Genomic DNA, 14003 nt, shown 5'->3' with positions numbered 1-14003 from the left:
TGAAATGCATTTTAAGAAACACTTGCAGCACATCACCTTGCCTTAACAATCTCAGAGATTCCAAGGTGACTGAATAGGGAAAAGACGTGCTGATTCTGACCAGAGGACAGCAGAGGAAAGAAAAAACACACACAGGAAGTGCATTCCCAGGGGAGAGCTGGAGAGGAGTTTGCCATGGAAATTCTAGAGAAAGCAGGGAACGTCGTGGAGCAGTGTGGGAAGTGCAGATGCACAACACCGAGCAGGGACACTATCCACAACTCCCACAGCTGCAGACTGGAGAAGACGCCAGGTTCTGAGAGTGAGGCGATGCAGGCTGCAGCAGCCAGCGCCACTGCTGATACTGCATATGGGAGAGCCTTGAGGAACACACTGTCCTTCAGTTCGGCCCAGAACCTGCTCCAGCAAAGAAAAAGCACATTTCCTTCTCCCCACCCCCCAACAATGGCACCCAGCAACCAAAGGGGAGGTGCATTCTTGACACAAGTAGAGGCTGTAGCAGGTCTCACATGAACGACCAAGGGATTTTGCATTTCCCACTGCCTTTGAATGGGCTGGAAGAGTTGACAGAGGGCTGGGTACCAACTTCGGGTTGTGAGGTGCCCCTAACCTCTCAACGTATTTCATGGTCTGGGGCTCCAACTGCCAAAGTGGAGCACCCACAGGCATCTGGCTCTCTGGGACAGGGCAAGCTGGTAGAGTGGGGAGGGGGTCCTCTGTACCCTGTGACTGTGGGAACTGTGCAACTGTGCAATACAGTATGGCGTATACCTGAGTCTCTGAGCAATCCCTGTGTCTGGTGTCAGAGGCTCAGAGCTCCCTGATTGTCTGGCGTGGCTAAATGCAGAGGTATCTGTGCTCACACTGAGGACTGTACAGATTCCTTATTTGATTCATGCTTCAGGGTGGATGAGGGCTGTAGCCACTGTGGGCTAACCCCAGGTATTGATCACCTTGGAAGAGAGGAGATGAGGCTATTATTACGCCAACAGATGTGATGATACCCTCCCTCTGCTGACAACAGAGCAGACCTATCATACCCTTGGATTCTCGCCCCAACTCTGAGCACTGACCCGTTTCCTGGACACACTCACAACACGCCTCTGGGTATCCAGTGAAAGAGCAATACTCCACTAAGCCACAGAAGCATAGGGCAAAGATAAAACCCAACAGTAGAGAAAATCAACAAGTGCTTCTACAAATACTTAAAAATAAACAGAAATAGGAGAAACAAGAACAAGGAAACAACATGACCCCTGCAAAAGAACACAACAACCCTTCAATATGAGAATATGCAGACAAAGAGACAGATGAAATGCCTGAGAACAAATTCAAAAAAATGATCATAGGATTACGCAGAAGCAATGAGAAGCAAATTCATGAGTTAAAGAAATCTATACATGACATGGAGGAAAAATTTTCCCATGAGATTGAGACTGTGAAGAGAAATCAAACTGAAATATTAGAAATGAGGAATTCAATATGTCAAATAAAAAAATACAGTGGAAAGCCTTAACTTGGTGGGGCAGAAAAGATAATATCTGAGCTAGAAGACAAACCTTTGGAAACATGTCAGTCACACCAAAACACAGAAGAAATGAGACAAATTAAAAAGAGTGTAGGCATTGCTCTGGGCCTTTCTGCTAAGATCAGTGTAAAAACAGTGTTGGCAATTTATGGGATACGGTCAAATAACTAATACACAGGTCTTGGGGAGTTCCTGAAGGCATGGAAACAGAGAATGAATTAGAAGGCCTATTCAGTAAATAATAACAGAAAATTTCACTAATTTGGAGAAACAAAAAGACAGCCAAGTGTAGGAAGAACACAGAACTCCTAATAGACATGATCAGAAAAGATCTTCACCACGACACATTGTAGTTAAACTTTCAACAGCTAAATATAAAGAAAAGATTCTACAACGTTCATGAGAGAACAGACAGATTACCTTCAGAGGATCTCCAATTAGACTCAGAGGTGACTTTTCATCAAAAACCCTACAGGTTAGGAGACAATGGAGAGACATAGTCCAAGTCTTAAAAGAAAAAAATTGTCAACCCAGTATACTCTACCTTGCAACACCTCTCATTTATCAATGAAGATAAAATAAAGAACTCCCATAAAAAACAGAAATTGAAAGAATTTGCTATCACTGGTCCAGTCTTACAAATGGTGCTTAAGGATGTGCTACACACAGAAACACACAGACAGTCATCATTATTTAAAAAAAAAAAAAAGGCAGAAAATCTCCTAGTAAAAGCACAAAGGAAACCCAAAGCAATCAATCAATAGAAATATTTACGGGAAAATGGCAGGGCTACATCAATACTTATCAATAGGAACCTTGAATGTAAATTGCCTAAATTCGCTGGCGCCACAGCTCAATAGGCTAATCCTCCACCTAGCGGTGCCGGCACACCAGGTTCTAGTCCCGGTCGGGGCGCCGGATTCTGTCCCGGTTTCCCCTCTTCCAGGCCAGCTCTCTGCTGTGGCCCGGGAGTGCAGTGGAGGATGGCCCAAGTCCTTGGGCCCTGCACCCCATGGGAGACCAGGAGAAGCACCTGGTTCCTGCCTTTGGATGGGCGTGGTATGCTGGCCGCAGCGCGCCAGCCATGGCGGCCATTGGAGGATGAACCAACGGCAAAAGGAGGATCTTTCTGTCTCTCTCTCTCACTATCCACTCTGCCTGTCAAGAAAAAAAAAATTGCCTAAATTCTCCAATTAAAGGCACAGCCTGGTTGAATGGGTTAAAAAACAAGACCCATCTATTTGCTGCCTACAAGAAATACATCTCACCAGCAAAGATACACACACACTGAAAGTGAAAGGATGGAAAAAGATATTCTATGCTAATGGAAAGCAACAATGATCAGCTGTAGCCATCCTAATATCAGACAAAATAGACTTGAACACAAAAATTATTAAGAGAGACAAAGGGTGCTACGTAATGGTTAAGCAATCAATTCAAATGGAAGATATAACTACAATAAATGTACATTCACCCAATGCCAGGGCACCTGGCTATTTCAAGCAAATGTTAATCAATCTAAAGGTAGACACAGACTCAAATACAATAGTAATGGGGGATTTCAATGCCTCACTTTCATCAATGAACAGATCAACTAGATATAAAATCAAAAAAGAAACAACAGAGCTAATCTACACTACAGACCTAATGGACCTAACTCATATCTACCAAACATTTCATCCCACAATTGAAGAATACACGTTCTTTTCATCAGTGCATAGAACTTCCTCTGGGATACACCATATGCCAGGCCTTCAGCTAGTCTCAGCAAATTAAAAAAAAAAAAATTGAAATAATACCATTTATCTTTTGTGACCACAATGCAATTAAGCTGGAAATTAACAACTCAAGAATCTCTAGAAAATATGCAAACACACAGAGAATGAACAACAGGCTCCTGAAAGAACAGTGAGTCATAAAAGAAATCAAGGCCGGCACTGCGGCTCAATAGGCTAATCCTCTGCCTGCAGCGCCAGCACACTGGGTTCTAGTCCCGGTCAGGGTGCCGGATTCTGTCCCGGTTGCCCCTCTTCCAGTGCAGCTCTCTGCTGTGGCCCGGGAAGGCAGTGGAGGATGGCCCAAGTTCTTGGGCCCCGCACCCGCATGGGAGACCAGGGAGAGCACCTGGCTTCTGGCTTTGGATCAGCGTGGCGCGCCAGCCACAGCGGCCATTGGAGGGTGAACCAACGGAAGGAAGACCTTTCTCTCTGTCTCTCTCTCTCACTGTCCACTCTGCCTGTCAAAAATAAAAAATAAAAAAAAAAGAAATAAAAAAATTCCTGGAAATGAATGAATATGACAATACAAATGTCAAAATTTATGGGATACAGGAAAAAGTAATGTTAACAGGGAAATTTGTAGCAATCAAGAAAATGCAAAGGCCATGTTCTCATTCATTCTCTTTCTGTCCTCATCTGGTTTCCACGTTCCCCGCACAATGCATGGTAAAACCACAGAAGCCACGAACCCACAGAAGCCACGCCTTCTACAAAGCAAGAGTGGCACTGGCCCCAGGCTTAGCCAGGGTCTGGAACAGAATCTGACTGACAAGTCAGTGGCTCAGCCTGAAGAACAAGATTCCATGCAGGTAACCACAACACAGGCTCAGCTGGGCAAAGCAGCTAAACTTGATGAACAACCAGTCAGTAAATCAAAACAGAGTCGGAGTGAAAAGAAGGCATGAAAGGCCATGTCCAAACTGGTCTTCAACAGGATACAGGGGTTACTAGAGTCACTATCCAGAAATCTAAGAATATCCTCTTTGTTACTGCAAAACCAAATGTCTAGGTAAGTACCCAGCCTCAGATACCTGTATAGTTTTGGGGGAAGCCAAGATTCAGGACTGATCTCACCAAACACAGCTAGCAGTGGCTGAGAAATACAAAGCTCAGTGTGAAGCTGTCTCAGGAAAAGACACGGACTACAACGGTACAGGAGGAGAGTGAGGAGGAAGTGGTCGATGAAACAGGTGTACAAGTTAAGGATACAGAATTGATCATGTCACAGGCAAGTGTGTCAAGAGCAAAGGCAGTCTGACCCTAAAGAACAACAGTAATGATACTATAAATGCTATTATGGAATTAATAATGTAACCATCTGAGAAACAAGGACCCTTTTTGATATTTCAAAAGAGTAAATGTTTCTAACATTAATAAAGTTATGTATTGTTGGATGTAAAAAATGAAAGAAACTGGAAAGATATAAAATAAATTATTTATCAATATCTCAAGGACCTAGAAAAAGAACAAACCAAACTCAAAATTAGTAGAAAGAAAGAAAATTGATATATCATTGGCCTAACAAAAAAAAAATGGAGGTGGAAAGAACACTCACATCAATAAAATCAGAGATGAAAAAGGAGATGCCAACAAATTGGAGAATCTGGAAGAAATTAATAGGCTTACAGACACACACAGTCTACTTTAACTGGGACATGAAGACACTGAAAATCTAAACAGATCAATGACCAAGAGACGGAATTAGCAAAAAAGACCTTCCCAACAAAGAAAAGCCTGGACAAATGGCTTCACTGTTTAATTCTACCAAACCTTTTTTTCTCTAAAATATTTATGTATTTTATTTATTTGAAAGAGTTACATGAAGAGAGGAGAGCCAGAGAGAGAGAGAGAGAGAGAGAGACAGAGGTCTTCCATCCACTGGTTCACTCCCCAATTGGCTGCAATGGCCAGAGCTGCACTGATTCAAACCAGGGGCCAGGAGCTTCCGCCAAGTCTCCCACACAGGTGCAGGGGCCCAAAGACTTGGGCCATCTTCCACTGCTCTCCCAGGCCATAGCAGAGAGCTGGATCGGACGTGGAGCAACTGGGACTCAAACAGGCATCCACAGGGGATGCTGGCACTGCAGGCGGCAGCTTTACCCTCTACGTCACAGCACCAGCTGCTCTTCTGTCAAACCTTTAAAGAAGAACTAATTTCACTTCTCAAACTATAAAAAAGAACTCAAAGGGAAAGAATCCTCCCAAATTCCTTCTATGAAGCCAGCATCACCTTAATTCCTAAACTAGAAAAAGATACAACAAAGAAAGGGACTATAGACCAATAACACTGTTGAACATAGATGCAAAAATCCTCAACAAAATACAAGTTAATCAAATCTAACAACACATCAGAAACATCACCTGGACAAGTGGGACTTATCCCTCATGTGCAAGGGTGGTTTAACATACACAAATCAACAAATCTGATATATAACATTAACAAATTGAATAAAAATCATATGACTACCTCAATAGTTATAGAGAAAACATTTGAAAAAATATAACATTCTTTCATTATGAAACCTTAAGCAAACTGAGTACAGAAGGAACATTCTAGCTGGCGCCACGGCTCACTAGGCTAATCCTCCGCCTTGTGGCGCCGGCACACTGGGTTCTAGTCCCAGTCGGGGCACCAGGTTCTGTCCCGGTTGCCCCTCTTCCAGACCAGCTCTCTGCTGTGGCCCAGGAGTGCAGTGGAGGATGGCCCAAGTCCTTGGGCCCTCACCCCATGGAAGACCAGGAGAAGTACCTGGCTCCTGCCATCGGATCAGCGCGGTGCGCCGGCCGCAGCATGCCAGCCGCGGCAGCCATTGGAGGGTGAACCAACGGCAAAGGAAGACCTTTCTCTCTGTCTCTTTCTCTCTCACTGTCCACTCTGCCTGTCAAAAAAAATTTTTTAAAAAAAAAAGAAGGAACATTCTTCAACACATTCAAGACAATTTATGACAAACCCACAGCTAGCATCATATTGAACAGAGAAAAGTTGGAAGCAGCTCAACTAACATTCTGAGCCAGACAAGGATGCCTACTTTCACTACTGCTATTCATTATAGTCCTGGAAGTTTTAGACAGGGCCATGAAGTAAGAAAAAGAAATCAAAGGGATACAAACTGGAAAGAAGGAAGTCAAATTATCCCTATTTGCAGATGACATGATTCCTTATACAGGGGAACCAAAAGACTCCAGTAAGAGACCACTGAAACTTAGAAGAGAGTTTGGTGACATTTAAGATATAAAATCAAAACAAAGATAAATAGCCTTGTATACACAGACAATGCCATGGTTCAGAAAGAACTTGTAAGATCAGTCCCATTCACAATAGCTACAAAAATTTTAAATACCTCGGAATAAATCAAAGAGCCTCACAATCACAAAACACTGAAGAAAGAGAAAAAATATCTTCGATGTTCATGGAATGGAAGGATGACTAACATCAAAATGTATATACTACTGAATGCAGTTTACAGATTCAATGAGATCCCAATCAAAATATCAAGGATATTCTTCTCAGATCTAGAAAAAAACAATGCTAAAATTCATATGCAAACACAAGAGACCCCGAATAGCTAAAGCAATCTTAACAAAAACAAAGCTGGAGGCATCAAAATACCAGATTTCAAGACGTATATAGGGCAGTTATGATCAAAATAGCCTGTTACTGGCACAGAAATAGACATGCAGAACAATGGAACAGAATACAATCTCCAGAAATCATTCCATGCATCTACAACCAATTAATCTTTTACAAATGACATAAAATCAATGCCTAGAACAAGTACACTATCTTTAACAAATGGTGCTGAGAAAACTGATCTCCACGTACAAAAGTATGAAACAAGATCCTTACCTACAACTTACACAAACATCAACTCAAAACGGATCAAGGATCTAAATCTATGACCTGACACCATCAAAATACTAGAGGAGAACACTGGGGAACCTCTGCAACACATCGGCATAGGCAAAGACTTCTTGGAAAAGACCCCAGGAGCACAGGCAGGCAAAGCAAAAATAGACAAACAGGATTACATCAAGCTGAGAAGCTTCTGCACTGCAAAGGAAAACACTTAACAAAGAGAAGAGGCCACCAACAGAATGGGAGAGAATATTTCCAAACTATGTAACTGATAAAGGATTAATATCCAGAATCTATGAAGAGTTCAAGAAACTCAACAACAACAAAACAAATAACATAGTTAAGAAATCAGCAAAGGATTTGAACAGGTATTATTTATTTATTTATTTGACAGAGTTAAACAGTGAGAGAGAGAGAGAAAGAGAAAGGTCTTCCTTCCGTTGGTTCACTCCCCAAATGGCTGCTACAGCCGGAGCTACACGGATCCAAAGCCAGGAGCCAGGTGCTTCCTCCTGGTCTCCTGTGCGGGTGCAGGCACCCAAGCACTTGGGCCAACCTCCACTGCCTTCCCGGTCCATAGCAGAGAGCTGGCTGGACTGGAAGAAGAGCAACCGGGACTAGAACCGGTGTCCATATGGGGTGCTGGCTCCGCAGGCAGAGGACTAACCAAGTGAGCCATGGCGCCGGCCCATTTGAACAGGTATTTTTCAAAAGAGAAAATTCAAATGGCCAACAGACACATGAAAAAATGGTCAGGATCACTGCACATCAGGAAAATGCAAATCAAAATCAGAATGAGGTTTCCCCTCACCCCAGTCAGAATGGCTCTCAAACAGAAAGCAAAGAACAATACTCGCTGGTGAGGACTGGAGCAAGAGGTTCTCTAATCCACAATTAGTGGGAATGCAAGAAGTTAGCCATTAGGGAGATGAATGAAACCAGCACATGAAAGAGTTACCTGTATCCCCAGTGTTTACTGCAGATCAGTTCCCAATACCTAAGAGATGGAATCAACCCAGATGCCCATCGACCAATGACTGGACTGAGGAAATGTGGTGCACATACACTACGGAATACTACTCAGCCACAGAATACTACTCAGACATAAAAAGAATGAAACCCTGTCTTTCACAACAAAATGGATGTAACTGGAAACGATTATTCTTAGTGAAATAATCCTGTCCCAAAAAGACAAATATCACATGTTTTCCCTAATCTGTGGTAACTATTAGAGTACAAAAAAGATGTAACGTATAATTATTTACACTGCAATCTGCATTAAATTACTCCTGTGAATAAATTCTTGAGAGGAAATAGCTTCAAGTCTAAATGAACTTAATTATTATCTTATAACCATACAGGAAATATTTACAAGCTACACTGTCATTGGTTGTATTTCACTGAAAAAAATTATGAATGACTAATTGACCAAAAAAAACTATATTTGGGCAAAATGGTCATTTATACATTCAATTACGGTTTACAGCCATTGTCTATATTCCCACTAAACAACAGTCTTTTACTTTCTATTTGTTAAATTTTTTATTGTAATGTAAACTTACAACATGTTACCACAAAAACAAAACAAAAAAAGACAGGTAGAAGGAAGGAGGATATGAGAGAGGGAGGAAGGGCAGGAGGAAAGGAGGGAGGATTTACAAATCGTATTGAATCTGTTAAAAATTAATTAAAATTAAAACAAAAAATTTTAAAAGAAACATTTGTGCTTAACACAAATCCCAACACCCCCTCCACTATTAACAAAAAAATGCTACTAGAAAAAAAAACTATCATTTTGAAAGTTATTTTTGTCGTTTTAGCAACCAAATGTTGTATAACAGCACATAACTAAGCAGTAATCACAAACCACGGCTCAGGAAAATGCTCATAAATATTTGTTGCCTGAGCAATATTTCAATTTTTGCTTATTAAATACTGAAGATTTCTACATGTTTTGAAATAATACAAAAACAGTAGCTAACAGTAAGAGTATAATAATGCTTTCATAGGGGCCAGCATTATGTCATGATCAGGTAAAGCTGCCACCTGTAACTACAGCATCCCATGTAGGTACTGGTTTGTGTCCCAGCTGCTCCACCTCCACACCAGCTCCCTGCTAACGGCCTGCAAAGCAGTGAAGATGGTCCAACTGCTTGGCCCCCTGCCACACATGTGGGAAACATGAATGAAACTCATGGCTCCTGGATTTTCCTGGCTGAAGCCCGGCCATTGCAGGCATTTGGGGAATGAACCAGCAGATGGCAAATTCCTGCTGGCTGGTGCACCTGTGACGGCAGCGGAGGCTGACCCAGGTGCTTATACCCCTGCCACCCATACTGGAAACCTGAATGGAGTTCCAGGCTCCTAGCTTCGCCTGGCCCAGTTCTGGCTGTCGCAACCATTTGTGAATAGAAGATTTTCTCTCTCTCCCTCTTCCTGACATTCTGCCTTTGAAATCAATAAATATCTTCTAGAAAAAGCAGAAATTGACAGTTCATTTTCAATCCACTTCTGGAAGTGTGGATGTGAACTGCTTCAGTGAACTAGTGATGTCTTTCAAATGAAATTTCACTTCACTGGGTTCTGAGCATCTTAAAAATTAAAAACCATGCAAAGAGAAAAATATTTCTGAACTTGAGATGAGAACGAGAATCACCCGTTAGACCCTTCAGGTTCTGGGGAGGGACAGAGAGCTTTTTATAACTGTTAGCAGATGATTCTCAAGTACAGTCATGTCTGACAAACTTACAAAGTAACTGCTTTCACTTGAGTATAATTTATATGCAATAAAACACACACAGTAAGAGTACTGTTTCCTAGGTTTTTGTTTTTGTTTTGACAGGCAGAGTGGACAGTGAGAGAGAGCAAGACAGAGAGAAAGGTCTTCCTTTTGCCGTTGGTCCACCCTCCAATGGCCGCTGCAGCCGGCACACCATGCTGGTCCGAAGCCAGGAGCCAGGTGCTTCTCCTGGTCTCCCATGCGGGTGCAGGGCCCAAGCACCTGGGCCATCCTCCACTACACTCCCGGGCCACAGCAGAGAGCTGGTCTGGAAGAGGGGCAACCGGGACAGAACCTGGCATCCCGACCGGGACTAGAACCTGGGGTGCATGCGCCGCAGGCGGAGGATTAGCTTAGTGAGCCGCGGCCCCGGCCCCTAGGTTTTTGATAACACACACCTGCAGAACTTCCGCCACAATCAGGAAGCACATCTGACACTTTCAAAAGATTCCCTTATCCAGTACCTGGCACCCTCCTGTCTCCCCACAATCTCATACTTCAATTGCTTATGTGCATCTGTCACTACAGATTACATGTGTAATTAATAATGCTTCATATGAATGGAATCATACACCATAGATCTGTAGGTTTAACTCTGGGAGACTGCTCTAAACCGCTTCCCAAAAAGATGGTACCATTTCTTACTACCACCAGCAGAGCAGGAGAGTTGCTGTTGTTCCAGAGCTTGGCAGATACTTTGTATAGCCAGTTTTTCAAATTGTAGCCATGCTGGTGATGCATATCACTAAACTTCATTTCATTTGCTACTGATCGTTCATTCACCTTTTTGTAAACTGTCCAAATATTTCACCCATTTTTAAATTGGGTTGCCTGATTATAAAGTTCTAAGAGTTTCTTGTATATTCTGAATACAAGTCATTATTAGATGTAAGTTTTGCAACCACTTTCTCCCTCTACGACGAAAGCTTCCTTTTTGGGTTGGGTGCTTTCTTGCTATCTTCAGAGTATGTTTAAAAGAAGATAAGTGTCACAAATTTAATGACCTATTTATGTCTTCATATCAATATCACCCAGGATAAGTAGAAGAAAGGAGTAGATAAGTAGTAAGTAAAGGAGGAAATCAATGACAAAAATGGACAACCAACAGACAATGAAAACAAAAGAAGGCTACTTCAAAAGTTCAGTAACATCATAAATTCACTGACTAGGCTAAAAGCAAAAACACAAGTCACCAATACCAGAACAGAGCAGATTCTATAGACATTAAAAGAATGATAAAAAGAATACTGTGAACCAACATTATACCAATAAAGTCAATAACCTGGTTGAACTGGACAAATACTGTGAAAGCTTCTAATTACCAACACTGCAGCAAGAAGAGAATACAAATAGCTCTGTATCAATTAAAGGAATGTAAAGTATGGTTTAAGATCTTCCAACATATAATCTAGGGACCAGGTGGTATCAATGGTAAGTTCTGCTAAACAGTTGATGAACAAGACCAATTGTACAAACTCTTATGAATAATCAGAGTTCCCAATTCTGCATTACCTTGTCACCAAAAACAGATAACATCAGAAGTAAAGGAAACTATAGGAAATATCCCTCACAAACACAGAAATAAAAATTCTTGAAAAAGATAATACACCATAACCAAGTAAAATTCATTTTAGAATGTAAAGTTGGCTTAACTTTCAAAAACTAGCAGTACTGGGGCCAGTACTGTGGTACAATGGGTTAAAGCCCCGGTCTGCAGCGCCGGCATTCCACATGGGCACTAGTTCGCATCATGGCTGCTCCACTTCAGATTCAGCTCCCTGCTAATGCACCTGGGAGAGCAGAGGATGGCCCAAGTCTTTAGGCCCCTGTACCCACAAGGGAGACCCAGAAGAAGCTCCTGGCTCCTGGCTTTGGATAAGCTCAGCTTCAGCTGCTACAGCCATTTTGGGAGTTAACCAGAGGATGGAAGACCTCTCTCTCTGTCTCTACCTCTCTCTGTAACTCTGTCGTTCAAATAAAATTAAAAACATTACTAATATGGTAATTCACCACATTAAAAGAATAAAATATATAAATCATACGATCATCTCAGATATTTAAAAAGCACTTGACAGAATCCAACAAGCATTTGTGATTAAAAAAAAAAATCTTAGCAAATCAGGAATAGAAGAAAACAACTTTGCTTTGATAAAGGACAACCACAAAAAAACTTACAACTAGCGTAACTGTGGAATTCTGTTTAAGATCTACTAATTTATTTATTTATTTGAAAGCGTTACAGAGAGAGAGAGATCTTCCATCTGCTCGTTCACTCCCCAGACGGATGCAACATCCAGGGCTACACAGGACCAAAGGCAGGACAGGGTCCAGGAGCGTCCTCCTGGTCTCCCATGTGGGAAACAGGGCCTCGGCATCCTCAGCTGCTTTCCCAGGCTCATTAGCAGAGAGCTGGATTCAAAGTGGAGAAGGCAGGAGTTGCAAAAATGCCCATATGGTAGGCCAACATCACAAGCAGTGGCTTTATCCGCCCCTAGCATAATTCTTAAATGGTGAAAGACACCCTTAAGATCAGAAACAAAATAAACATACCCACTCTCACCCTTTTTTTTTTTTTTTTTTTTTTTTTTTTTTTTGACAGGCAGAGTGGACAGTGAGAGAGAGAGACAGAGAGAAAGGTCTTCCTTTGCCATTGGTTCACCCTCCAATGGCCACCGCGCTGCGGCCGGCGCACCACGCTGATCCAATGGCAGGAGCCAGGAGCCAGGTGCTTCTCCTGGTCTCCCATGGGGTGCAGGGCCCAAGCACCTGGGCCATCCTCCACTGCACTCCCTGGCCACAGCAGAGAGCTGGCCTGGAAGAGGGGCAACCGGGACAGAATCCGGCGCCCCGACCGGGACTAGAACCCGGTGTGCCGGCGCCGCAAGGCAGAGGATTAGCCTAGTGAGCCGTGGCGCCGGCCAAAACCAACTTAATTTTGATAATAGCAATAACTGAAAATTAAATTTAAAAATCAATGTCTTTACAAAGCATCAAAAAATGAGAAATACTCAGGAATAAGTTGATCATTATATATGCAAGATCACTATATTATAGCACAAAGTTTAAAAGAGTTAAATGTACAACAGGACCCTGTAATAAGACTCTTCAAAAGGAGAAAAATTCAGTACAAAAAGGCAATTCCTCTCTGAATCCCAACCAAAAGGGGCTTCAGCTACAATAGCATCAACAACCAATTACCTTATAGTGATTTCATTCACATGGTTCTAAATTAGAGGCAGCATTAGTCTCATAACATGCAAAGCACTCAAAATTCAAGCCATAAATAAAAGGTAGTAAAATAAATCTACTACTGAAACTGACTCTGAAATTCTCTTTACTCTCATATATTCTTTGTGTTATTTTCACTAACAGGCATATCTGGAAATAAATTTCACCATGTACTTATTAATATGAATCACAGGAAGGCTCCGGAACACAGTAACTAAAGAACATTCCCTCAGGTCCGTAACATGAAAAAAAATCTCCAAAGGCAATCTGGCCCTTATTAAATAAACCCTGTTCACATTTTTTTAAGGCACTTAACTAAAAAGGCCTATTTGAAAAGGGATCTTTTCTCAAAGACAAGAATCATTACAAAGACTGTTGCTATGAAAATAAAAAACTAGGAAGGGGGCTGGTGTGGCCTAAAAAGTTAAACCACTGCTTGCAATGGCAGCATCCCATATGGGTGCTCATTAAGAGTCCCGGCTGCTCCACTTCTGATCCAGCTCCCTGCTAATGCGCCTGTACCCACATGGGAGACCCAGATGAAATTCCTGGCTCCTGCCTTTGGCCTGGCCCAGCCCTGGCAGTTGGGGCCACCTGGGGAAGTGAAGAAGCAGCAGATGGAAGACCTCTCTTTCTTTCTCTCTCTTCCTCTCTCTCCCTCTCTCTGTTAACTCTGACTTGCAAAATAAATATTTTTTTTAAAAAGTTTGCACTTCAAGAGTATATGCAAACATAAAACAATCATCAGATATTAGAAGCCTAATGCCTCTCTACACCTCACACTTGCCATGTTCTGAAATTGCAACTACACTGAAAATTGTTATTAGTAACCCC

General features: G+C 42.1%; 1 protein-coding gene and 1 pseudogene across 24 annotated transcripts in view; one reads left to right on the top strand and one right to left on the bottom strand.

Moving 5' to 3' along the window:
- The window catches only part of CSNK1G3 (casein kinase 1 gamma 3), a 137265-nt gene that overhangs the window by 43669 nt on the left and 79593 nt on the right, over positions 1-14003 (bottom strand). The gene's annotated exons all lie outside the window — the stretch shown is intronic.
- On the top strand, positions 761-4711 carry LOC138850016 (nascent polypeptide-associated complex subunit alpha pseudogene; annotated as a pseudogene).

This window comes from Oryctolagus cuniculus, chromosome 6 (assembly GCF_051225735.1).
Source record: "Oryctolagus cuniculus isolate XC-2025 breed Fujian yellow rabbit chromosome 6, ASM5122573v1, whole genome shotgun sequence".
NCBI lineage: Eukaryota > Metazoa > Chordata > Mammalia > Lagomorpha > Leporidae > Oryctolagus > Oryctolagus cuniculus.
This window is presented reverse-complemented; position numbering and strand designations above follow the sequence as displayed.